The following is a 27,944-nucleotide window of genomic DNA, read 5'->3' on the forward strand; positions in this document are numbered from 1 at the left end:
TTTCAAAAAAAACAAAGGTTCAATGGTTCAAGTTCAAGGCGACCATAAGACTAGTACTAAAGAGATAGCCGCAAAACACAAGACAAAAGACCGATTGAACCTTGAACCTTGAACCGGAAAGGTTCAAAGTTCAAGTTCAACGACTATGCTAATGAAGACTTAGAACTTAATGGATCGCATTTCCTTTGAACCCGAATTTTGAACTTTATAAAAGGTTCAACAAATGAGTACAAAACTCAATTGAGGAAGACTTAAGCTCTGCGAAAATGATGACCCTTATTTTGATGGGCTATAAGCAAAAAAAAAAAAAGGTGGTAACAATATTCATGACTATTTTCAAGTAGTAAAGGTTAGGATGAACAAAAGGATTAGACTGTCACTGAAGATTATCAACAAATACAAGGATGATATATGTTTTTTAATAAAAAAGGATGAGATCTGGATGGAAGAAGTCATCCCAAGAACAATTTTGGTAACAGAGATGGGTTATGAAACCGATGATCATATCATTGAAACTTATGCTAAAGCACTTCTAGATGCACCAAATGAACCTAAGGAAGAAGTATTTTGTAGTGATGAGACCATAGAAAGTCAAATTCAATCTAAGAAGAGAGTGAAAAAAGTTGAAGCAATTGTGAGAAGAGGTTCTAGACAGGCTAAGGCTATTAAAGAAGATGTACTAAAACAAACCGGTATCACTGAGGATGAGTTAGGAAATCTACAGCCTGAGACTCACCTATCACCGGTAGCTACTTCTTCAGAGAATGACATGCCTACAACTTTCAAAAGAGTTGTAAGGAAAAGGGATCCTTCACTAACATCCACACCCTCACTTAGAAGGACTAGACAAAAACAACAAGCAATGAGGTCTCTGGTTAGAAAGACAACACTAAAGAAAAATTTGACACCAAAGAAGAAGAAGACTAAACAAAACATGGCCCCTCTTGACAAATTGCTATATGAAATCACAGAGGAAGGTAAACTCAAGAACATAGGAAAGATATATGATACACTGTCAGCAAATGAAAAAGAACAAGTTGAAAACAGTGTCATTCTACACATGGACATCTATAAGAAGTTCTCGATGGAAGTGATAGATGATCTACCAGATGAATTGTTCAAAAGACTGGAAGCAAAAAGACAAGCTATTGTAGAGCTTGATAAGAAAAACAAAATTGAAAAGTTACTTGTTGTTTACCCAGTAAATTCACCTAAGGAGATAGATGACTTAATTGCAGAAGCCAACTAGTCAGTATTCTCTACTACACACCGACATAACATTAATGGTTGGAAGAGTGAATGAAGTAATAGAGGAAACAAAAAATGCATGGGATATATTCCTTGTTGAGAAAGAAAAACAGGAAGAGTACAGGAACCCCAAACCATTAAAGGTATACCAGAAGGAGAAGGACAAAGGAAAAGGAAAGGTTGGTGGACCTTCAAGCATCAAAGTAAAAGACAACTTACTCCCACCGTCTCCAATTATATCACCGGTCACAAATACTAAAGATCAACCAGCAGATGAGAGTATGGACATAGAGGATACAAATCCTAATTGAAGGATAAGTTAGAAATTGAAAAGCAAAAATTCTTTGAAGATCAGATAAAGAAGTGTACTAGGGAATTTGACACACTTCTACCGGAACTATGTAACTTATTGAAGGAATTTAAAACTCTGTACAAAGAAACTTGCAAGACAAACTTTTTGACAGTAGACATAGATAAGAAAATGAGCAAGATACAAGATGAAATCAATAAAATTGCCGACAATTTTGTTAACTCACCTAATACATTATAAGTTTTTGAACAAAGGATAACAAGTTTTGAGGAAGAGTTACTTAAGTTAGAAAGAGAAAAGGAGAGAATAGTAAATAAGGCAAATAATTTGAGATTAAGACTGAGTCCAAGATTGGACTATCTAGCATCATTACGGAAGGAAATATCTGAGGCACTAGTATAGGGACAGATAACACCGTCAGAGCATATGCAGCACCTCACTGGTACAGTTTAAAGAACAGGGACAACAATAAAGGATAGCAAGAAGTTTATGGAAAGTATAAACTTGAGTTTGGTAGATCTTTTTCAAATTGTAACCACCCAGTTACAAGGTTGAGACTACAACTCTACTGACATCTTGACAACCTTTGTCATTGATGCCAAAGGGGGAGTAGTAGTATGAGAAAATAACTAGCAGAAGACTTATCTACTCAGGGGGAGCTCTTATATTTTTGGTAACATATTTTTGAAAACGTTTTTGGATTACAAGTTTTGGATACACTTTTGATTTTTCTCATGAGCGTTGCCATCAATGCCAAAGGGGGAGATTGTTGGCATATGCACACTCCAATGAGACATTGTAGGTGATTGAAGGTTTTTTCATTGATGGCAACCTTACAATCCTATGGCACCGGCAAGGCATTACACCGGCACTAGCAAGATCAGACTCTACACCGGCACTCAGACCACCGACACCAACAAAGAAAGGAAGCATACCGGCACAAAGGTCGACAGGATTTTTGTTATATTATATTTTGTTTATTATTGTAAAATCTTTGTAATCTGACTTGGCATCATTGTATAATGACTCATATATATAAGAGATCATTGTAGAACATTTGAAGTAAGAGATAAGAATATATTTAGGCGAAATAAGGCAGACCTATTATGCAAAATATAGGTTAAGGGTTTATGTAAGAAGTAGAGCAGAAATCGGTACTGGATCTAGCATTATAGATGCTATTCTAAAGCAGTACAAGATACTGGATTTATATAATCCATCATTGTAAGTCAGTGACACTTCCCATTGAGCAGTGAGCTCTAGGCAGTTGGCCTTCCTGCATGTGCATGCCCCTCTTGTAAGTAATATTCTCTTATTGGCCAGTAAGTGAATATTGTGGGTCACAAATCCCACCAAGGTTTTTCCCACACCGGGTTTCCTCATTAAAACATTGTGTTATGGTGTGTTTTTTATGTGGATGCTTTTAATTATGTTTATTGCATTATTTCTTGCATACCAGTACACTGTTATAATATGTTCTACATGTTTTAAGTTAAGAAATTCAATTCATCAGTTAGCTACTGATTCACCACCCCCTCTCAGTATCTGTGGGAATCCTAACAAATGCAAGAGTATGGATGATAAGGTTAAGGTCTGTAATCAACTGGGATGAAAAGATTATGGATTGCGAGGATGCAATTTGTTGTCAAGTATCAAATTTGTATAAGAGTATAGAATAAATGTTGAGGGCCCCAATATTTGTTGTAATGATGTGATAAGTTGACAAGTGGTTGTGTCAAACCAACTTTGACTTGCAATTTAGTTTTATTTGGATTTGGATGTCACTAGATATTCCATGACCAATGACGTGTATTTTTTACCATTTCTAATTGGTTGAATAATTTTCCATGTAGTGTGTCCTTGATATCATCTTATTCAAATCTAGTCAAGCACATATTTTTTCAATTCTACCCGTGCAAAGAACTTGATCAACAATCGATATTCAAACATTGTAATGCTTTGATAAAGTTTTGCATTTCGAAAATAGTATTGATGACTTAGGATTTGATGAATGGATCCTTTATATTACTTCACGATTCACAAAATAAATTTTATTGTCATGTATTTCATGGTTCCAAGCTCACATCTTCATGGAATGTGTGTGTGTGTGTATTTTAGGTAGTTTTATGTCTATGTTCGTCATGTAGAGTGCAAATGTGTGCATGTGTGTTTTAGGTAGTTGTATTTCTATGCTCCTTGTGTAGATTGAGAATGTATGTCTATGTGTATGTATTTTTTTATGTAGTTCTATGTCTATGTTCCTCATGTAGAGTGCAAAATGTTCCATGTTTTGTAGCAGAGAAGTACCAAATTTAGATCAAATGTATTAAAAAGCATATTTAAATTGGATCAAAGTATATCAAATGATGAAATAGAATTAAGCTAGACAAAGGAGATAAAATTGAAGCCAAGCTACCTGAAGTTGAATTATTTATGTAGAAGAGGTATATATAGAAAAATTTATGTATGGTTTTTGTATGTGTATGTTCTTTGTGTAGAGTGCAAAATGTTCTATCTTTTGTAGTTCAAAATAGTACAATATTTAGATCAGATGTATTATAAAGGATAAATGTAAATTGGATATGTTGGGACTCATTAAATTTGAGTCAAATTTTAGAGGCCCATTTCAAATTTTTTCTCTGCATGTCAGAAAGGTACCTAAATGAGTCAGTTTGAATGGCCTAGTTAGAGAGAGGGTGAAGTGGAGCTAGTTGATTTTTGAAGGGAAAGGCTCGGGAAGCAAGTCCTATACCTTTAATTTGGCCTATGTGGTGATGTGTAACTTTCAAAATTCAGTTTGGATAAGTTTACCAGGTACCCATTTCGAGGGGTGAGCTGAAAGTGCATTTTAGGCAAAAATGCAGATTTTATTGAGTAGCCTACTTTGAGTGCTTATATCTTTTTCCCTATTGATCATCATGATGAAATTAAAAATGGATTGAATTCTATGCATAGAAGTGTGCCTCCTTGAAAAATTTCAAGTCTTCATGATTTCATTTGCTCAGTTTTCAAAGCTCAATATGTTTGCAATTTGTATGGTTTGACAAGTCCCTATTTTCAATGCCTAGTCGGAGCCCTGTTTCGCATAAGTGTACAAGTTGCCTCAGTAAGTATCATGACATAATGTTTATTCTGGGCTATTGTTGGTATGAATAACTAGCTATTTTTCAAGTTTCAAGCCTCTGCCAATCCGTTTGATCGGTTTTCAAAAGGGTTCATTGAGTCATCATTTTCAGTTATCCGTACTTTCAGTGCTATATCAGTTAAAGTAGCCATTTTCATGAGTGCAACATTTACACCTAGTCAGAATTTTGGTCGAACTGATAATTCAAAGATTTAATATGTACTTCAAGGTACCTATGTTTCAAATTTGAGGGTCTACGGAGGTCGTTTGATATTTTTGAGAAAGACATCATGTGTTGCGAGAACATTGACTTCATCAAGTCCGCAGTGTCGACAAAGCCAGTTGGGCATTTTTGAAAATTAATATCTCTTCGCTCGGGACTCGTCTTGAGAAACCATTTGGTAGAGTTCATCCTTGTATATCAGAGTACACGCCTATTAGATGGCGAGGTCCAGAAAGGTGTTTTGACCACTTTGAAATTTACGTCTTCGCGATTAAATGCGAAAATGAGGCATAATTGCCTGAAGGTTGCAAATTTCAGTCTGATGATCTGAAAATGATGTCGATCATTTCCAGAGGTGTGTTTAAGGTTCCTGAAGCATTTCAAAGGTCAATTGAATGAAAACAAAAAAAAATTTAGTCGGACCCACTTTGGGCCTGACCTGGCTCATGCCTGTGTAGTATTATTTTTGTTGGGGACTTGGCCCTATGAGCATTTCTAGAATAATATTGACATCCATTGTTGGAGTAGAACACTTGTATGTTTCCCACTAGAGGATAATGCAAAAATGAAAATGTCTCTTGTAGTCAAAACAACCAAGGCATTTTAAGAGTTCATGGCAAACACCCAAATACAAATTGGCAGCCAACATGGGGTTTTCAAACTTTTAGAAGCTCCCAAGCAAATCCCATTGGCAGATACTGTAGTCAATTGTTTACAAGCTAGGAAAGCAAGATGGAAATCTATAAATGGTGTCCGGAGACTGAATCCAAGGAGAGGATTCAACAAAACAACACAAAAAGAAAATCCGATGCAAAATATGATAATCAATTCAACCATGAAAGTGGGTGTAGAGTAGAAATTTCAAAAGGAATAGAGGGTGAAAGATGCAATTCCAACTTTTTTAAGACTAATGCAAACAAACTATTAGCAATTTTCCCTATGTGTGGTGAGGAAGGCATGAATAAAGGTAAAATTCTGCAAGAGCACCCTTGCCAGAATATCCTCCTTTCACGTGATTGAAGTTTAGACAATGCAGAAAGTTTTCAGACATTATAAACTCCAATAAAATGTAAAACTAAAAAATGTAAAACTCTAAGCAAATGTTCATCCTGCCTCCTTCTTGTGGCACATGATGAGTGTTTGCAGTAGATCAAGCATATAAACTCAAGCAAATTTCCATTAGCAGATGACATCCTCCCTTTCTCTACGTGGTTTTATGGGCAATGTTTAGCAGAAACTTCTCAGCAAATGGCAAATACAACTCAGAATTGAGCCCTCACGTGGTGTTTGAGAAAGCTGCCAGAAAGAATGAACATGTAAATTAGTTGCATCAAGTGCATAAAATGGAACATGATCTCTCATGTGGTGGCAAAGAAGCTCCAGCAGACATAGAAACCATAGAAAATGCCAATGGCAGCCCCAGCGTGGTGGAAGGAGGTTGAAAGATGCATGAAAGCCATCGAAGTTTCACAAAATAACCTCAAACAAATTTCATTATTTGGTGTGAGGCCCAACTCTACGTGAACTTTGCCAGCATCCTCCTTTGTCAGAAAGAACATAGCAAACAAAAGGGAAAATAACCTTCAAGAAAATGCAAACCAGATGCCATTAACACTCAGGAAAGCTTCAAAAAATGCTTTCCTAGGCATGACCATTTGTCCCACATTGGTTGTGCATGGGAAAGTTTATGTATTTAAATACAAATTCACACACAAGTATAATGTCAAAGCCTCCAGGCTTTTGATGGATGGTGTCGGTTGGGCACCCAAGTGGACCCCATGCACGTGAGTGCAGATCCCAATGTGACCAAGGTGGTGACAGGTGGACCCCACATAGGAACAGATCCCGAGGCAAGCAGGCGAGTTTCACAAGAAGCGGATGGCTTAACCAACAAGCAGGTCCCAAGCAAATAGACAGTTGGCGTGATTTCGCAAGTCGAAGATGCACACTGGTTACCCTCTGCGAAATGGCAAAAGGCGAAATGGTGAAAAGTGTCCGCAAAAATTGAGCAAGGTAAAGATCATGCAGGTTCAAGCTAATCCGACGGTGCGCTTGATTTCGTAGGCCGAAGATGCTCACCAGTTAAGGTCTGTGAAATGGCGAAAAGCTCAGGCTGAAAACGTAGCAAAAATGAGGAGTTAAAGACCATGCATCTTGGAGAAGATCCAATAGCTTGTGTGATTTCAGAGCCCGAAGATGCACGCCAGTTACCTATAGCGAAATGACGAAATCTAGGTGGCGCATAGGTGGCAGTGTGACATGGCGGTCTAGCAAGTGGGTCCCATTCCAGTGGCGCATAGGTGGTGGTGACATGGTGCATAGGTGATGATGACGTAGCAATGAGCAAGCAACAAATATGGTGTACACATGGCGGTGATGAGGTGTCATTCGAGGTGGCACCCAGTGGATCCAATTGACCAATCAGAGACCACCACATGGCAAGGCATCAGGCCAAAATCAAAGACAAAAATCAAAGTTAAAATTAGTTATATATATAGTGCAGACTATATTAAAAATTGAAAAATTTAAATGATTGTGCACACATAAGTGATTAATTTGCCCAGGGCTCTATTTTTACTTAAAATGGAAAGTATTATATATTGTCGGAAAGCTCTCGAGATAAGGAATGCAGTTATGAGGTATGTTTCAACAAATTTTGGATGTTTTGGGAGCAGATTCCATGGGAAAGATGAAGGAAGTGAAATTCAGTTGGAGAAAGAGGACACTTGGCTTGTTCTGATGGCAGACCTAATCTTTTCCCTCTTCCTTCTTATTCTAATTTCTTCTCAATTGTAAGGGTTCTAAAATTTTGGAGGAAGTGCTCCACTTTTCATGGCTTCCATTTTTTGAAGATCTTGACCCAAAGTTGTAGAATTCTATGGATCTATTCAAGGTATATAAGCTACATTGCATGATGAAAGATTGTTCTCTAGTTGCAGGTCTTACTTATGTCAAGCATGAGTAAATTTCCCATGATATTGTCTCTATGCATGTATTTCATTGTTATGAGTTGAATCCTCAAGGAGGCTTATAATTTGTCATCTCAAGGAGATTGTATGATTGTTTGTAGGCGTTCTTCAATGAAGAGTTTAAATTATATAATCAGTCATAAACAATGGAATGTGTCCCAGATCTGATAATTTTGTGAATCGATTGAGTAATGCATTAGTATAAGGTATTAATGCGGGGATATTTTGTAAGGAAAACAAATTTGCAATTGTGATTGACATTTTGTAGTTCTATGTGTGACTCTATTGCCCAATGAACAAGGCACTAGTCTTTGACAGATTTGGGGATGGTTTCAGATATATAATTTAAAAGAAAATCTATTTCCATTTATGTTTAGGGGTTTGTGTTCTATCCTTCCAAAGCTCTGTTTCACCCATTATTTGTACAAGATCCAACCAATCTGTATGTGTTATCTTATTTGTTGAGCTTGTGGAATGGTTTATTTGCTTCATTGATGTTGTCATGGTGAGTAAATGAGTTAATTTCATGCATCAAAAAGGGTGTCCCCCCTAGGTCTAGCAGAACCTAAAGTGCAGGAGGATCATTAGGATCCTATGTTATGTTGTCCAAGCCCTAGAGTGTTTTCATTGATTGAGATTGGCTTTCTCATAGATCAATTGTAGGTGTACTTAGGTTAATCAGATTTGGTGAACAACAAAAGTGGCGACTCTGTTGGGGAAGCTGAAAAGAAATTGCCTAATTTAATCTAGTTAGTCAGTCCATTGAGATTTCCACAGACTTGAAATTAGTTTTATGGTGAAGAAAATGTTCCTTGTTCTAGATCTGCAAAATGATATGTTATTTCATGTCATGTTTTATGAAGGAGCAACAGTGAATGTATATTGCTGAGTTGTGAGCAAGTCCTTGCAGCTGTATGCAAACTTTTCCCCAATTCCTTATTTGGGTGGCGACTCTGTGGTTCATACCAGTGTTAAATAGCCTAGAAGAGTGTTTATTGCAGCGAGATCGAAGGAGTAAACAAAGAATTAAATAAGTGTTGAATGGTATCCTGCTGTTCAAAATGTCCTCTATGCAAGAGGTGGCGACTTTGAGGTAAAAGACAGTGCTGAAATGTGAAGTAAATCTTTAGATCTACAAGTCTTACAACTGCAAATCTTCAGGTATTTTCAGAGGTTTTAAATGCAAGATATCTCTTTTGAAATTTTGAATGTGTAATGTAGTTTTCCCATTAAGTGAACAACACTAGTAAAGAGGGAAAGAGATGTTTTCAAATTAGTTTGCATATCTATTCTGCTGAAATATCCAGTGTTTATGTTCTTCTGTTATAGTATGAAAATTTGGGAAAGATTTGTGTCAAGCAATGTTATGAATAGATCAGTATGATGATATGTGCTTGAGAGTTTCATTTTTCTACACAAGGTTGCATAATCATTTGTGGAAGTAAGGAAGAAATGTGTAGTGAACTTTTTCAGCCCCAATTATTTCTACATATGGCCATGCTTAGTGAAATGTTACAACCATGTAATAGGAAGAGTTTCAATATGAAGTATTATGATGCTCTAAACTTTGAAGGTATTCTAGGTTACCCAAATCCCATACCCACAGAAATTAGGAAATATTTGCCCATATTCAGTGGGAAGAAATCAGAATCAACATGTCAACATGTGAAAAGATTTTCAGATTTGATAGGAGAATTTGAAATTTGCCAAGAGGATGTGTGCATGAAGTTATTCGTCCAATCATTGAAAGAGGATGCGAGGGATTGGTTCTCTTTTTTGCCGGTAGATTGTATTTCCTTATGGGAAGAATTAGTTTCAGATTTCATAGACCAATTTGATGAAAAGATGAGTGATTGTGATTTGCTGAAAGAATTCACTTATATACAAATCAGGGAAGATGAATTGGTACCAACATTTAATGTCATATTTTCACAAGTTTTGTCTAAAATTTCCAGGAAGTATAAACTTGATGATAAAGTATGTTTGGATGTTTATATGAGTGCATTTGATGAGAAGATGAGTTTCTTATTGAGAAACAAAGAACCCAAGACTTTGTATGAAGCATTTAACATAGTTAGGGATATGGAAAATAACTTGAAGTATGGGATCTCAAAGAGATTCATGTATGTTGTTGTTTCATGCCAAAGTACCTTCAATGGTGAAATACCATGTGAAAGTGAGCAAATCATTTCTTGTCTAGGTGCATCAAGCTCTGCAGTTCTGAAAAGTTTTGTTGATGCATGTGATTCAAATTTGAATGAGAGTCAAAAACCTCTAATGTTAATACCAGTTGTCTCTCATGGTAATGATGGAATGATTAGTGGGAAGTGTTGTGAAAATGTTGATACAGAGATAGATATATACAAGGGACATGTACCATTTGATTTGTATGCCGGTTATGCTGATTATGTGGCTGCCAACTACCAAGTGAATCATGCATCTCTCGAAGATAATACAAATGAAAATAATGATGGTGATGACCATCGATCTTTACATGTTGCTGATGTATTTGATGTTGAAATACCAAATACAGAGGGATTACCAAGTGTTGCTGTTTGTGCAAGTGAAAATGTGCAATATGATGAAAATCGGAGTTGTTTGGTGCAAACGATAGTTGATCCTCACTTAAAGGTTGATAATGTCAATTGTGTTGAAGATGAAGTTAAAGTATTTTTGGATTTCACTTCTTATAATCATGTTGATGATCTTTCCAATATGAAAGTTATGCTGAAAGTTAATTCAGAAAATCTCAATGGTACACATGATTGCAATGAAAATATAGCACACATGGATGGACAATTTTTTATGGAATCTCACATGGAACAGAAAAGTGTAATACAATTTCAAAAGATTGCAGAACTTAGGAAAGCTCTTGAAGTTGTGGACAAGAAGGTTCAAATGTTGGAGAGCCTTCGAGTTGTTAATGAAGACTTTCTGCAATATGGTGAAGAGGATTCTTCAGAAAAAGACTATGAATTGAATGCTTGTACACTTGATGAACAACATGTTGATCTGACAGATGGTTTTATGACAGAAAATTTTAGTGAACATGCTAAAAACTCATCAGATGAAGTAAATGGCAGCAATATTCATCTTTGTTCCTTGGCTGATGACAAGTGTTCTATTGGTAAAGAAGATCAATTGTGGCAAGATAAGTATGATTATCTTGATTTTTAGAATGACGGTCATAGGATGAAAATTTGTGGTTGTGAAACATGGAACACTGAGGATAGTTCCAGCCTAGTTTCAATTTCTTCTTTGTTTGATGAAGATGATTATGATGATATGGCAGATGGTATTTTTAGCAATTTTTCTAATGTTCTATTCAATGTTGACATAGACACGGACCAACCACTTCATTGTCATAATGTTCATAAGAGGATTTTCCATTTGATTTCTAACCCTTTGTATGAAAAAATAAATGATCAGCCAGATGTTGTAAATGATGAACCAGTCCATAATGCTGATGAAATTCCAAATAGCAGTAGCAGGTGTTGTAAAAAATTACTTCATGATGAAGGTAAGAGGCATGAGTTGTGTAATGATCACTCCAGACCACAGATGGAAGTTTTTCAGGTGGATGTAAGTCTGAATGAGAAAGACTTAGCTGAGGATTTGCTTCAGCCAGAGGTATGCATTTTTTTCCATGAATGGGATGTTGAGAATTCAGAGGTTTTGAGTTTGATAAACAAGGATAGTATGGGGTGTGATCAACATAGTGAAGTATCACATCCGGATTGTAACATTCATGTTCCTTGTTTGCATCAGTTGGTTAGTAGTGTCCCTCATTCTATTGATTTAAATGATAATAAGGCATGTACTGATGAGAATTACAATGTTGAGAATGAGTGTTTTATTTTTGAAGTTTAGAATGATGATACCATTGCAAAAGATAGAATTGATTGGGATAGTGAAAGGTATGGTAGCTTGTGGGAAGGCCTCTATTGTGATTTGTCTCATGATTTTACTTGTGTTGAAGTAATGTGTGACTATAAACTTCAAAATAAGACAAAAGGCATGTACGCCAATTGTTTCAGCAGTATGATGGTAAGGTTTGATTATAATGATTATGCTCAGTTGCTACTGGAAGGTGCCTTTGTTTGGATCATGATATCAAGAGATGAAAATCAGATTTTTGATAGAGGTAAATGTTGAGGATTGTTGGAGCAACTTATAATCAGTTGTAAGTATGTTCGTATATCTTGTACAATCGCTTTTCTTTCAGTTGTGTGGTTTTTCAATGAAGTGCCCTGTTTTCCGGGTAGAATAAGAAGCCCTTAGTTTCAGAGAAGAGAAGAGAAGAGAAGAGAAGAGAAGAGGAGAGTGTGATCCATTTTTGGGTGGTCTGCTTAACCATAGATTCTATGTTCTTGTGTTGATCTTGCAATCAACCATCCCCGGTTAGAGCCACTGTTGGGACTCATTAAATTTGAGTCAAATTTGAGAGGCCCATTTCAAATTTTTTCTCTACATGTCAGAAAGGTACCTAAATGAGTCAGTTTGAATGGCCTAGTTAAAGAGAGGGTAAAGTGGAGCCAGTTGATTTTTGAAGGGCAAGGCTCGGGAAGAAAGTCCTACACATTTCATTTGGCCTATGCGGTGATGTGCAACTTTCATAATTCAGTTTGGATAAGTTTACCAGGTACCCATTTCGAGGGGTGAGCTGAAAGTGCATTTTAGGCACAAATGTAGATTTTATTGAGTAGCCTACTTTGAGTTCTTATATCTTTTTCCCTATTGATCATCGTGATGAAATTAAAAATGGATTTAATTCTATGCATAAAAGTGTGCCTCCTTGAAAAATTTCAAGTCTTCATGAATTCATTTGCTCAGTTTTCAAAGCTCAATATGTTTGCAATTTGTATGGTTTGACAAGTCCCTGTTTTCAGCGCCTAGTTGGAGCCCTGTTTCGCATAAGTGTAAAAGTTGCCTCAGTAAGTATCATGACATAATGTTTATTTCGGGATATTGTAGGTATGAATAACTAGCTATGTTTCAAGTTTCAAGCCTCTGCCAATCCGTTTGATCGGTTTTCAAAAGGGTTCATTGAGTCATCGTTTTCAGTTATCCGTACTTTCAGTGCTATATCAGTTAAAGTAGCCATTTTGATGAGTGTGCCATTTGCACCCGGTCAGACTTTTGGTTGAACTGAGAATTCAAAGATTTAATATGTACTTCAAGGTACCTATGTTTCAAATTTGAGGGTCTACGGAGGTCGTTTGATATTTTTGAGAAAGACATCATGTGTTGCCAGAATATTGACTTCATCAGGTCCGCATTGTCGACAAAGCCAGTTGGGCATTTTTGAAAATTAATATCTCTTTGCTTGAGACTCATCTTGAGAAACCGTTTGGTAGAGTTCATCCTTGTAAATCAGAGTACATGCCTGTTAGATGGCGAGGTCCGAAAAGGTGTTTTGACCACTTTGAAAATTACGTCTTCGCGCTTAAATGCAAAAATGTGGCGTAATTGCCTAAAGGTTGAAAATTTCAGTTTGATGATCTGAAAACGACGCCTATCATTTCCAAAGGTGTGTTTAAGGTTCCTGAAGCATTTCAGAGGTCAGTTGCATTAAAATGAATTTTTTTTTAGTCAGACCCACTTTGGGGCCCGACCTGGCTCATGCCTGTGTAGTATTATTTTTGTTGGTGACTTGGCCCTATGAGCATTTCGAGAATAATATTGACATCCATTGTTGGAGTAGAACATTTGTATGTTTCCCACTAGAGGATAATGCAAAAATGAAAATGCCTCTTGTAGTCAAAACAACCAAGGCATTTTAAGAGTTCATGGCAAACACCCAAATACAAATTGGCAGCCAACATGGGGTTTTTAAACTTTTAGAAGCTCCCAAGCAAATGCCATTGGCAGATACTACAGTCAATTGTTTACAAGCTGGAAAAGCAAGGTGGAAATCTGTGAATGGTGTCTGGAGACTGAATCCAAGGAGAGGATTCAACAAAACAACACAAAAAGAAAATCCCACACAAAATATGATAATCAAGGCAACCATGAAAGTGGGTGTAGAGCAGAAATTTCAAAAGGAATAGACGGTAAAAGATGCAATTCCAACTTTTTTAAGACTAATGCAAACAAACTGCCAGCAATTCTCCCTATGTGTGGTGAGGAAGGCATGAATAAAGGTAAAATTCTACAAGACCACCCTTGCCAGCAATCCTCCTTTCACGTGATTGGAGTTTAGACAATGCAGAAAGTTTTCAGATATTATAAACTCCAATAAAATGTAAAACTGAAAAATGTAAAACTCTAAGCAAATGTTCATCCTCCCTCCTTCTTGTGGCACGTGACTGGTGTTTGCAATAGATCAAGCATATAAACTCAAGCAAATTTCCATTAGTAGATGCCATCCTCCCTTCATCTATGTGGTTTTGTGGGCAATGTTCAGAAGAAACTTCTCAACAAATGGCAAATGCAACTCAGAATTGAGCCCTCATGTGGTCTTTGAGAGAGCTGCCAGAAAGAAAGAACATGTAAATTAGTTGCAGCAAGTGCATAAAATGGAACATGATCTCTCATGTGGTGGCAAAGAAGCTCCAGCAGACATAGAAACCATAGAAAATGCCAATGGCAGCCCCAACGTGGTGGAAGAAGGTTGAAAGAGGTGTGAAAGCCATCGAAGTTTCAGAAAATAACCTCAAGAAAATTTCATTATTTGGTGTGAGGCCCAGCTCTACGTGAACTTTGCCAATATCCTCCTTTGTCAGAAAAAACATAGCAAACAAAAGGACAAATAACCTTCAAGAAAATGCAAACCAGATGCCATTAACACTCAAGAAAGCTTCAAAAAATGCTTTCCCAGGCATGACCATTTGTCCCACATTGGCTGTGCATGGGAAAGTTTATGTATTTAAATACAAATTCACACACAAGTATAATGTCAAAGCCTCAAGGCTTTTGATGGATGGTGTCGGTTGGGTGCCCAAGCGGACCCCACACGCGTGTGTGTGGATCCCAATGTGACCAAGGTGGCGATAGGTGGACCCCATGTAGGCACGAATCTCGAGGTAGGCAGACAAGTTTTACAGGAAGTGGATGGCTTAACTAGCGAGTAGGTCCCAAGTAGATCGATGGTCGGTGTGATTTTGCAAGCCAAAGATGCACATTGGTTACCCTCTGTGAAATGGTGAAAGGCAAAATGGCAAAAAGCGTCCACGAAAATTGAGCAGGGTAAAGATCATGCAATTTCGTAGGCCAAAGATGCTCGTCGGTTAAGGTCTGCAAAATGGTGAAAAGCTCAGGCTGAAAACGCAGTGAAAATGAGGATTTAAAGACCATGCATCTTAGAGAAGATCCAACGGCTCGTTTGATTTTGGAGCCCGAAGATGCACGCTAGTTACCTATCACGAAATGGCGAAAGCTAGGTGGCGCACAGGTGGCAGTGTGATATGGCGGTCTAGCAAGTGGGTCCCATTCCAGTGGCGCATAGGTGGTGGTGACGTGGCACATAGGTGGCGATGGTGTGGCGATGAGCAAGCAACAAATGTGGCGTACACATGGCGGTGATGAGGTGTCATCCGAGGTGGCACCTAGTGGATCTCATTGAGCAATCAGAGATCGACACGTGGCAGGGCGTCAGGCCAAAATCAAAGCCAAAAATCAAAGTTAAAATCAGTTATATATATATATATATATAGTGCAGACTATATTAAAAATTGAAAAATTTAAATGATTGTGCACACATGAGTGATTAATTCACCCAGGGCTCTATTTTTACTCAAAATGGCAAGTATTATATATTGCCGGAAAGCTCTCAGGATAAGAAATGCAATTATAAAGTTTGTGTCAACAAAGTTTTGATATTTTGGGAGAAATTTCCATGGGAAAGATGAAGGAAGTGAAATTTAGTTAGAGAAAGGGGACACTTGGCTTGTTTTGATGGTAGACCTAATCTTTTCCCTCTTCCTTCTTATTCCAATTTCTTCTCAATTGTAAGGGTTCCAGAATTTTGGAGGAAGTGCTCCACTTTTCATTGCTTCCATTTTCTAAACATCTTGACCCAAATTTGTAGAATTCTATGTATTTGTTCAAGGTATAGAGGCTACATGATAGGATGAAAGATTGTTCTCTAGTTGCAGGTCTTACTTGTGTCAAGCATGAGTAAATTTCCCATGATATTGTCTCTGTGCATGTATTTCATTGTCATGAATTGAATCCTCATGGAGGCTTATAATTTTTCATCTCAAGGAGATTGTATGATTGTTTGTAGGCATTATTCAATGAAGAGTTTAAATTATATAATCAGTCATAAACAATGGAATGTGTCCTAGATCTGATAATTTTGTGAATGGATTGAGTAATGCATTAGTATAAGGTATTAATGCAGGGATATTTTTTAAGGAAAACAAATTTGCAGCTGTGATTGACTTTTTGTAGTTCTGTGTGTGACTCTATTGCCCAATGAACAAGGCACTAGGCTTTGACAGATTTGGAGATGGTTTCAGATATATATTTTAAAAGAAAATCTATTTCCCTTTATGTTTAGGGGTTTGTGTTCTATCCTTCCAAAGCTTTGTTTCACCTATTATTTGTACAAGATCTAGCCAATCTGTATGTGTTATCTAGTTTGTTGAGATTGTGGAATGGTTTATCTGCTTCATTGATGCTGTCATGGTGAGTAAATGAGTTAATTTCATGCATCAAAAAGGGTGTCCCCCCCTAGGTCTAGCAGAACCTGAAGTGCAGGAGGATCATTAGGATCCTATGTTATATTGACCAAGCCCTGGAGTGTTTTCATTGATTGAGATTGTCTTTCTCATAGATCAATTGCAAGTGTACTTGGGTTAACCAGATTTAGTGAACAACAGGATCAAAAAAGATCAAATGACAAAGAAATTTAAGCTAGACATAGCAGAAAGAATTGAAGCATAGATTTTGGGTAACTTCACCAAGATGGTGAACAAAAATGAGGGTATGAGTGGCCACTTTTTTTTCTTCTAAAAATCAACTAAACCTGAACTTGGAGGAGCAATTTGAGACTTGTCCACTCAAAATTGTAAGATACCCAAAAAACAAAAATTGTATTAGTCTGAATCTAGTTTCCAAATTACTAATTTTTTTCAAAATTCGATAATATTAAGGGGGTCAAATATTTAACGCACACAAAAGTGTTCCTATTTTTTTCAACAAACCATAACATAGTGTCTGATGTAGGCATCAAAAAAATTAAAGTTGTATTTAGTATATTCAAAAACCCTTTGATAGAAAGATAGTTAGGAGTGAGCACTAGAAGTTGTGTATTTTTTTTGTAATTTTTTGTTGAGTTTTTTTTATAATTTTTTGAAGTGGATGCATCCTAAAAATTAGGTACATGTTCATGCATGTCACATAACTTACACCAAAATAATCAAAAATTCATTTTTTTAAAGTGTAAATAATAAAGTGTAGAACAATAATATATATTGTTTTTCAAATCTGGACAAGTAGTTCATAAGTTATTAAAAAATTGGTACAGGTATGTGTCTGAGAACTTTGAAGACATTGATAAAAGAAATTAAAAATTAATATGTTAATGTTGTTCAAATTTTGAAAAATATATATGCTTAGAAACCTTAGAAGACATGTGAAATTATGGTGGCAATTTTACAATTACCAACTTGATAACATGTAAACTTGATGATGGGGAAGTTGAGAAATCAGATTTTAAAAAGAAAACATGCAAAAAGGAGGCAAATGAAACCCCCAAGCCTCAGCCCTGCCATCCAAGGCTAATTACAAGCCATAACCCAATAGGGATTTTATTTTTTAAATAACCTGATCGATCTTTTATTTATTTAAAAACCTAATTGGGTTATGTTCATTTGTATTCATATATGTAAACATACATATATTCATATATAATTTCATAGATGTAGACATACATATATTCATATATGTGTACATACATATATTCATCTCTCTCTCTCTCTCTCTCTCTCTCTCTCTCTCTCTCTCTCTCTCTCTCTCTCTCTCTCTCTACCTATCACTTTCTCTATCCATGTTGCCCTATCTCTCTCTCATGCTCTCTCTCCCTCTCTATGTCTCTCACACATGCTCTCTCTCACTCTATCTCCCCCTCTCTCTCTTTCTATCTCACAACCACTCTCTCTCTCTCTCTCTCTCTCTCTCTCTCTCTCTCTCCCTTCCTCTCTTTCTATCTTACAAACACTCTCTCCTGAGATCTCTCCCTCTCTCTCTCTCTCTATAATATCCACCTTAATTTTTTTCAATTATTTCAATTTACAATCAACACAAACACATGTTAGGGTTAGAAAATGAAATCCCAATACTACTAAAAGTAACCCTTTCCACCTTTTAATCACTGGGAGGGTGAGAGAATACAATGTTGAGGGGATCATTATATGCAAGAAACTAAAATTGATTACAATAATTGGGCAGCAAGCCAACCCCTTCCACTTTTCAGCGGGATATAGTCATCTCTCTCTCTCTATCTATCTACCTATCTCTTTCTCTATCCACATTGCCCTATCTCTCTCTCATTCTCTCTCTCCCTCTCTATGTCTCACACACTCTCTCTCTCTCACTCTATCTCCTCCTCTCTCTTTCTATCTCACAACCTCTTTCTCTCTCATGATCTCTCTCACTATCTCCTTCTCTCTATCACACACACACACACACACTCTCACTCTATCTCCTCCTCCCTCTCTTTCTATCTGACAACCACTCTCTCCTAAGATCTCTCTCTCTCTCTATAATATCCCCCTTAATTTTTTTCAATTATTTTAGTTTACAACCAATACAAACACCCGTTAGGGTTAGAAAATGAAATCCCAATACTGCTAAAAGTAACCCTTTCCACCTTTTGATCACCAAGAGCCCAATATAGGAGGGTGCCTAATATAGGAGGGTGAGAGAATACAATGTTGAGGGGATCATTAGATGCAAGAAACTAAAATTGATTATAATACTTGGGTGGCAAGCCAACTCCTTCCACTTTTCAATGGGATAATGAGAATACTAAAAGATCACTTGGCGGTAAACCAGCTAAGGACAAGCCAAGAAACTAAAGTAGCAATCACTCAACCGTTTATCCAATGGGAGGACTAGAACTCAAATTACAAATCAACTCTACTGCTTATGTAGTGGGAGGATAGTATTACAATATTCAAAGTAGGCGACAAAGCCAGCCTCTTCCACTTATGCAGTGGGACAAAGAGCAATAATCCAATTAGATGGTTGTTAGTACTACTAACCAGCTTTACAATACATAATATGGATTACAAATTAAGAGAAATCACCATCCCAAAGATAGGCAGAAAGGCCAACCCCTTCCACTTTGCAGTGGGTCTAAGAAAGATCAATATAAATTATTGTTAATACTACTACCATCATTACAAAATGAATCATAGAACATAAGAATGAAGAACCAAGAGCTGCAAACAATTACCAAGATCTTTCTCTCCACACCAAAGAACCCACACACCCTAAAACCAATTCCACACAAGAAGACACTCCAAATCAAAAAATCTCTAAATCTGATATACTCCCAGCATGCTAAAAACACACAGACTAGCAACACCAAATCCCACTCAAAAACTCACAACTCGCCCAATTCTTAACCAAATGACATGAAACTGAAAGCATATGATCACTAGGAGGTAGGTGATCAATCCTAGGACAACAAAACATGGCAAACTGACCCCAATAATTTATGCATGCATCCCAAAGAACTCAGCCACATGGTATGGCCAACTAGGGTACAATTTTGCAAAAATAAAATCCCAAACATCATTTTAGTCTCCACAAACTCACAAAATGAATCACCCAAACCACAAAGAGAGATAGAAGAAATACCCAAAATGAAAAGAATGATACACTAAGACCTACAACCAAGAATATACTTTAGCACACTTTGCGACCAGCAACAAGAACACTCAGAAATCCATACAAATATTCACCACATTGAGCCCAATATGTTCCTTTGGATGAGAAACCATCATACATTCAACTAGGTGCTATCTCTCAAGCATGAAACTGAGGCACTAGGAGGTATGCATTCCTAAAAGTAAGAGTTTAACAACATTTTGATAGCACTTCATTATCAAAGCAATAATGAATACCAAAATGAGAGCCCAAGGTTCTTATTTATAACTTTTTCCCAACCAAATTTGAATGCTAATGCACACCAAATACACCAAATAAAATGTCATTTCATTACACCTACATTAGCATTGCACTTCATTGCATTATCCAAGTATGTGGAATCCAAAATGAAAGTCCCCTTCCTCTAGACAAGTTCAAACTTTTCCATGCTCCACAATTTAAAATATAAAAAACATAATAACATAAAACACTTTTTCAACCTTGGCGCCTGACTTAGGAGAATTAATAAAATCTTTTGAATAAAATATGCTTTCCCCTTTCCTAAGTTGACTATCAAATAATTTAAATATTAAACTTAGAATGGAGTATTAATATTTAAATAAATCATCTTAAAATCAAAGACTGATAAGAACCAAATGAGTTAGAAACTGAGTGTTGAAAACTGTCAAGCTGAAGCGGGTTGGGGCTCTACACTAAGCTACTAAACATAGCACTACCTAAAATGACACTTACTAAAAATAGTAAGTCCTTAAAACAACTCCAAAAAATTTACTCTTTGAACCCTGAGAACAAGCTCAGAAAACCCAGAAAAAACTTGAAACCCTAATAGCTACCACCAACTTACTAAAAATAGTATTTTTCAGAATTCTTCTTAGAACTGAATGCATGTCATACCTCTGCAAAGCTTTGAGAAAACCCAAAAGGAATCCATAATCAGAATTATAGAATTCCAACTAGTGAAGCATCAAATAGCTTACACAGACCTCCTCAAAAGTGGGAAACCCTAATTTCTTCTTCCAGTTAGCCTATAGGTCTTCAAAATAGGCTAATGGCCCACTGAACTTCTCTTCACTGAGAAGGGGACACTACAGTCTTCCCTCCCCAAGATTGCTAGCCCACAAGAAATCACAATCCTGGATGTTGTAGAATCTCTTCACTCTTCGAAGTAGCATCCTTTGTGGGTAAGTTCTTCCACTTCACCAAGTACTCCCTGATTGTCCTTCTTCTCAAGGAGCATTCTTTGAAATCAATAATCTCTTCTTGAATCAGAACCAAATGCCCTTCCTCATCCAAAGGAGGCAATTATTAAGAGACCACAACATTGTATCCAAGGGCATTCTTGAGGCGTGACACATGGAAGACGTTGTGCACCTTGCTACTCACTAGTAGCTCCAGCTCATAAGCCACTGCACCAACTCTCTGGATGACCCTGAATGGTCCATACAAACATGGCTTTAGTTTCTCTAGTACACTCTTCCTGAGAGTAGATTGTTTGAAAGGCTAAATTGTAAGATATACCATGTCTCCAACCTCAAATGAATGCTCTACACATTGTTGATAAACATACAACTTCTGCTGGTTATGTGCAATCTAAAGGTTGTTCTTCAAGGCTTTCAAAATATCCTGACATTGTTGCACCATATCTTTAGCTTGAGGGGCTTTGCTATCACCAAACATCAAATTAGTAAAGCTGAGAGCCTCATAACCATATAGTTGTTAGACATCTCAAATAACCAGAGGATAACTGAGAGGGGGGAGGGTGAATTAGTTGTCACCGAATTACAAAAATTTAAGCATTCCAAACCTTATTACCAAAACACATAAACTCAATACCTAAATGCATAAACCAAATACCAGAATAAATGATATAGCAATTAAACATAAACATAAATCATAGAACTGTTACCATTTATCCAGAACACATGACACCAAGATTTATACATGGAAAACACAGTAAAGGGAAAAACCACGGTGGGAAGCCTACCCACAGTCAGATAATAATTTTGCAGTAAGTATGTGATTACAATATGAGGGGCCTCCACATGCAGGAAGGCCAACAACCTAGAGTGCACTTCTCAACACAAAAGGAGCCTCACAGACTACAAAATAAATCCAGACTACAATATGGAATGAAGATTGAACTACAAGTATAACATCTCCTATGTTAGACAGTTCAAATAACCAGAGGACAACTAAGAGGGGGAGTGAATTAGTTGTCACCAGATTACCAGAACCTTAAGCAATTAAAAATTTATTACCAGAACACATAAGATCAATACTAGAATACATAAACCAATTACCAAAATAGCAGATATACCAATTAAGAACAACCAACAATTAGAGAATAGTTACCATCCACATGACACCAAGATTTGTATGTAGAAAACCCGGTAAAGGGAAAAACCATGGTGCGAAGCCTACCCATAGTCAAGTAATACTTCTGCAGTAAGTATATGATTACAAATTGAGGGGCTTGCACTTGCAGGAAGGCCAACAGCCTAGAGCACACTTCATAATATGTTAGACAGTTCAAATAATTGGAAGAAAAATGAGAGGGGGGAGGGGTGAATCAGTTGTCACCAAATTACTAGAACCTTAAGAAATTAAAACTTTAATACTGGAACCCAAAAGTTCAATATCGGAATGCATAAAGCAATTACCAAAATAATAGATATACCAATTAAGCATAAACAACAATTAGAGAATAAATACCATCCACATGACACCAAGATTTGTACGTGGAAAAATTGGTAAAGGGAAAAACCATAGTGGGAAGCCTACCCACAGTCAGCTAATACTTCTACAGTAAGTATATAATTACAAATTAGGGGCCTACACTTGCAGGAAGGACAACATCCTAGAGCACACTGCTCATTATAAGAGGGGTCTCATTGACAACATAGAAATCCATACTACAATCTAGAAGAAGGAATTAACTACAATGATAGCATCTCCTATGCTTGAATATGATGAATAATGATGAACGATAAATACCCAATAGGTACTAAGAGGGGGGGGGTGAATCAGTACACACAAAATTTTCTCTGACAACTTAAACTGCAAAGACTGCACTAACTGGCAAACAATATCATCAATCTAAATCAAGACAATACCAGTAAAACACAGTAAGACTATAAAAGATATAAACCGGTAACACTCAGAACTTTTCAAAACCTAATATCTCATTTCAACTTCACCCATATGCTTAAGCAAGTAATACATCAAAAATACAATGACCATTAGATCAGTATGCTTTACCGCTTAACAGAAAACACTAAATCATCACATGAAAAAGCATCACACATAACAAACTGATTTTTCACATGGAAACCCAACTAGGAAAAACCACGGTGGGGATGAATACCCACAAGTTGTTCTTGAACTCTTCTAAAGTCCGCTCTGTTAGGAGCCTAGTTTGGTTAAAAACTTTATAATAGGTTTTGCTAGAGTTAGAGGTTAAAACCCTGTTAAAGATTACCTCACTTTAGAGGAGATGATGAAATGAGTCATGCTTTTGTGGATGAAATGAAGACAGAGTTTGAGATGTCTCTGATTGGAGAGATAAAGTTCTTCATTGGTTTATAGATTCAACAAATGAAAGAGGGTATCTTTATTACCCAATCCAAGTATGTCAAAGAGGTATTGAAGACCTTTGGCATGGAGAAGAGCAAACTAGTTGGTACACCGATGGTGACTGGCTATAAACTGACTAAGGGAGATGATTCAGTGTTGGTGAATGAGTAGGAGTACCGGTCAATGATCGGTAAGTTGCAATATGTGGTGCAAAGCAGACTAGATATTGTTCATGCAGTGGGCATAGTAGATCATTTTCAGAAAAGTCCAAGAGAATCCCACTTGGTAGCAGTCAAGAGGATTCTTAGATACCTGAAAGGGATAGTTGATTATGGGTTGTGGTATCCATACAATGGTGATTTGAATCTCAAGGTATTTACCAATGTAGATTGGGCAGGTAATGTGGATGACTAGAAAAGCACAATTGATGGAGTGTTCTTTCTTGGTGGAAGACTAGTCTCCTAGACAAGCAAAAAGCAGAGCTATATTTATCAGTCTACAGCTGAAGCAAAATATGTGGTAGCATTTATGAACTGCACTTAGGCAATCTACATGAAACATATATTGGATGGTTTCAAAGTACCTATATCTGAACTGGTGAGTATATTTTGTGACAATACTAGTGCAATCAATATTTCCAAGAATCCGGTATTGCATGCTAGAACTAAGCACATTGAGCTCAAGTATCATTTCTTAAGAGAGAAGGTTCAAAACAAAGAGGTTGTATTACAACATGTTTCAAGTAAGGAGCAGCTAGCCGACATATTCACTAAGCCCTTACCGAAGACTACATTTACCTATTTGAAAGGTGAATTAGGGGTTTTTCCTCTTCATGAAGTAAACTAAAGATGTGTGCTCCACATCAATTAGGTATTACAGTGACAAATATTTTAGGATTGATGTGTTGAAGGATTCTACTCCATAGGGGGAGCAACATAGTGAAGTATGGAAGCTTGTGCCTCCACTTTGGCATTGTTGTCAAAGGGGGAGAAGATATTTGATAGGGGAGAAGATATTTGATGAAGATATTTTAGATGCACTAGTCTATGATGTTTTTAGTTGCAATGCTACACAAAGTATTGCCATCAATGCCAAAGGGGGAGATTGTTGGCATATGATGAACCGGTATGATAATATAATAATAATATATGTTGTCATTGATGTCAATAAGTATAGGTCAACTAGTATGAAGATTGGAAGAAGTTGTTATTGATGATCATGTTGGAGAACCGGTATGAAGAAATGTAGTGAACCGGTGTCAGGGTTTCACTAAGTGTGACTACCAGTTGGTATTCTCAGCTTTAGGGTTTCCAGTTTGGGAATCTAGCTTGTGTGATGAAATCAATGATATTCTGTGATGAGTTATCTAAGAAATAAGGATGAGATCAAGATGCCACATCATTTTTGTACACGTGAATTATTTCCTTGAGGATCTTGCATGTGAAGATCGATTGCATTAAATGTCTACCTCGGGAATGAACATTCTTCTTAGCGGGTATGAGAAGAAAGCATGATGAGTTATTGATCTCTATGTGCGGTGAAGAATGGACGATGTAGAATGACTTGTGATCTATTTGAGATTGTTTCATTCTATAAAAAGTGTTTGGATAGTCAGGATCGGACTGCTTGTAATTGTAAACCTAAGATGCTTAGGGTTTAGGGTTTGTGTTACCGACCTAATTCTTGTCTATAAGGTCGATGATGTTTGTTATTGTAAGTTTGTTGGAAAAAGTTGTGTATGTATCTGAGTGATGAGATACTTCCTAGACCAGTGAGTGAAAATTGAAGAGTGTGATTATAGAATAGAGGAATTGAAAAGGATTTGCCTTAGCATATAGTGTTGTTATCAGATCAGAGTTTTACCTGTTGTCTTCTAACCATTTCAATAGAAGGAAAATCCCTTTGTCGGGTAGCTTTAACAGGCTTATTATAAAACCTCTAACCAAGTGACTCAAGTTTATTGAGTTCTTTAATCCTCTAGCAAGGTAACCTTTAACAGGGTTTCAACCTTTAATAGGGTATATGGCCATCCCTTAACCAGGTGATCTTTAACAGGATCGGTTCCTAGTATAAACTTATTGTAAAGTCTTTAACCGGACTAGGCTCCTAATAGAGCGAGCTTCAAAAGAGTTCAAAACAAGCTTGTGGGTATTCATCCCCACCATGGTTTTTCCCATTTGGGTTTCCACATGAAAAATATGTGTGTCATGAGTTGTGCATTTTTCATGTGATGATTAAGTATTCTTTGTTTAAGTGATTATGCATGCAGAGCTAATGGTTATGGTATTGCTGATACACCACATGCATATGTTTATGGATGAAGTAGGTATCAAGTATTGAATGCATTTGAAGTGTTCAATTTTATTAGTTTATGTTGTCTAAAGTCTTACTGTGTTTAACCAGTATTTCTATGGTTAAGTTCAGTAATGAAGACAACCGGTTAGCATTGTTTTAACATGATAAGTTGTAGAGAAGTTCTTGTAAGTACTTCACCCCCCTCTCAGTACCAGTTAAGGTATTTGTTGTTCATCATTATTCATCAACAAATGTTTCCAATCTTGCTTGCTGGTTGATGATGTAAATGAATGAAAACAAGGTTCAGACTTCACAGCTCCAGAAGGTCCAAATTCTTTAAGCTCAAAAGCAGATAATTTACCAACCAAGGTATTTGTATTGACAGAAGTATTAGTCATTGTTCTCAATTTATTAATTGTAGTAGCCTTCATCTTGTAGGCCGGTGGCAAAGCTCTCAAAACTTTAGAACAATTTCATCTTCACTCAAAGTCCCACTACAACATTGAATTCCCATAACAATTTCATTTACCCTTTCCATGAATTCAGTAATCCTTTCATCTTATTCCATCTTCAATTTTTCATATCTCACCTGAGAACCATCAAATTTAGTAATCTTAATAGTAGAGTCGCCTTCATTAAGAGTCTCCAACTTGTTACATATAGCCTTTGTTGATGATATGTTAGTTAATCTCATTATTTGTTGATCAGAAAGTGCACACAAGAGGGCTTCTCTTTCTCTACAATCATTCTCAAGCTCCTTATCTAGGTTTTTCAGAGGAGGATTGCTAGATGCTGGATTAAAAGGAGTAACACCATTCTCTATGTTTTCCCAAATTTCCTTACCGAGACATCTTAGATGAGTCTCCATCTGAATCTTCCATACTCTGTATTTTTTTCCATCAAGCCTAGGAATAGCTCTCTGAAAGATAGTAGCAGATGAACTAGATGAACTTGAACTGTTAGTTGCCATAGGATCTTCATCAAGAGGTTAAGCTTCTACAAAGAGGACCAAAGCTTTGATACCAATTGTTAGATGGTTCAAATAACCAGAAGACAACTAAGAGGGGGGGTGAATCAGTTGTCACCAGATTACCAGAACCCTAAGAAATTAAAACTTTAATACCGAAACCCAAAAGGTCAATACCAAAATGCATAAACCAATTACCAAAACAACAGATATACCAATTAAGCATAAAAAAAAATTAGAGAATAACCACCATCCACATGAAACCAAGATTTGTACGTGGAAAACTCAGTAAAGGGAAAAACCATGGTGGGAAGCCTACCCACAGTCAGATAATGCTTCTATAGTAAGTATGTGATTACAAATGAGGGGCCTACACTTGTAGGAAGGCCAAAAACTAGAGCACACTTCTCATTACAAAAGGAGCCTCACTGACTACATATAAATCTAGTTTACAATCCGGAAGATGGAATGAACTACAATGATATCATCTCCTATGCTTGAATATAGTTCTGATTAAGCTCAATACCAGAGGAATAAATACTCTTTCATAAACCCAAATTGATCACAAATGATCAACCAAATCCTCTGCATCAATTATTATTACATTATTCACTCCTATACATCTATATCCCTTACACATAATCAATAATGAGATCTTACATCATATATATACAAACCCTCAACCATAAACAATAAGGTCAGCCACCAGACAATAAACCAATTACATAACTAAAAAACATGTTGGCTTGAGACCAAGCAAATAATATCCAACCCATAAGACATCCTAGAAATACATAGAGAAGTCCAATCCACGCGTTACATTAAGTCGGTCCATAACTGGTGCAGGAGCACCTAGTTTTGAGTGCATTTTCTAGATTTGGGTGTGTTAGTCTTTAATTTGGTTTAGGTTTGTGAATAATGGACTATGGATGTGTCCACGTGTTCACATGTGTGTTGGATATGCATTTGAAGGATAAATGTCAACTAGATCATGTATTTATTCAAATTTGGCTTATGAGCCCTTGTAAGCCTAAAATGGCATAAACTTGCATTTTTGTGTAAAATGTCTTGTAAAACCTCATTTGGAATTTAGACATGTCATTTTAGTGTTTGTAAGTCATTCTAGGAGGTTTAGGATGACTGGCAATGCATGAAGTATAAAAATGCACATTTTGGCAAAAGTTGTCATTGTTGCTCGACAATATTTTGCAACTTTTGAGCAACTTTTTGCATCTTTGAGCACATTAGTGGTTTGGAAACCGATGAAGTGTTGGTTAGGATTCAGATGGAATATAAAATTCTCCGAGAATGAATGTAATCAGGATGGCAAAATCCTTGAGCACATTTGAATACATTGTGAAGAGATTTTCCAGATTTTACCTTGCATTTTTCTT

The sequence above is a fragment of the Cryptomeria japonica genome, chromosome 9 (assembly GCF_030272615.1).
Source record: "Cryptomeria japonica chromosome 9, Sugi_1.0, whole genome shotgun sequence".
In the NCBI taxonomy this organism is placed as follows: domain Eukaryota; kingdom Viridiplantae; phylum Streptophyta; class Pinopsida; order Cupressales; family Cupressaceae; genus Cryptomeria; species Cryptomeria japonica.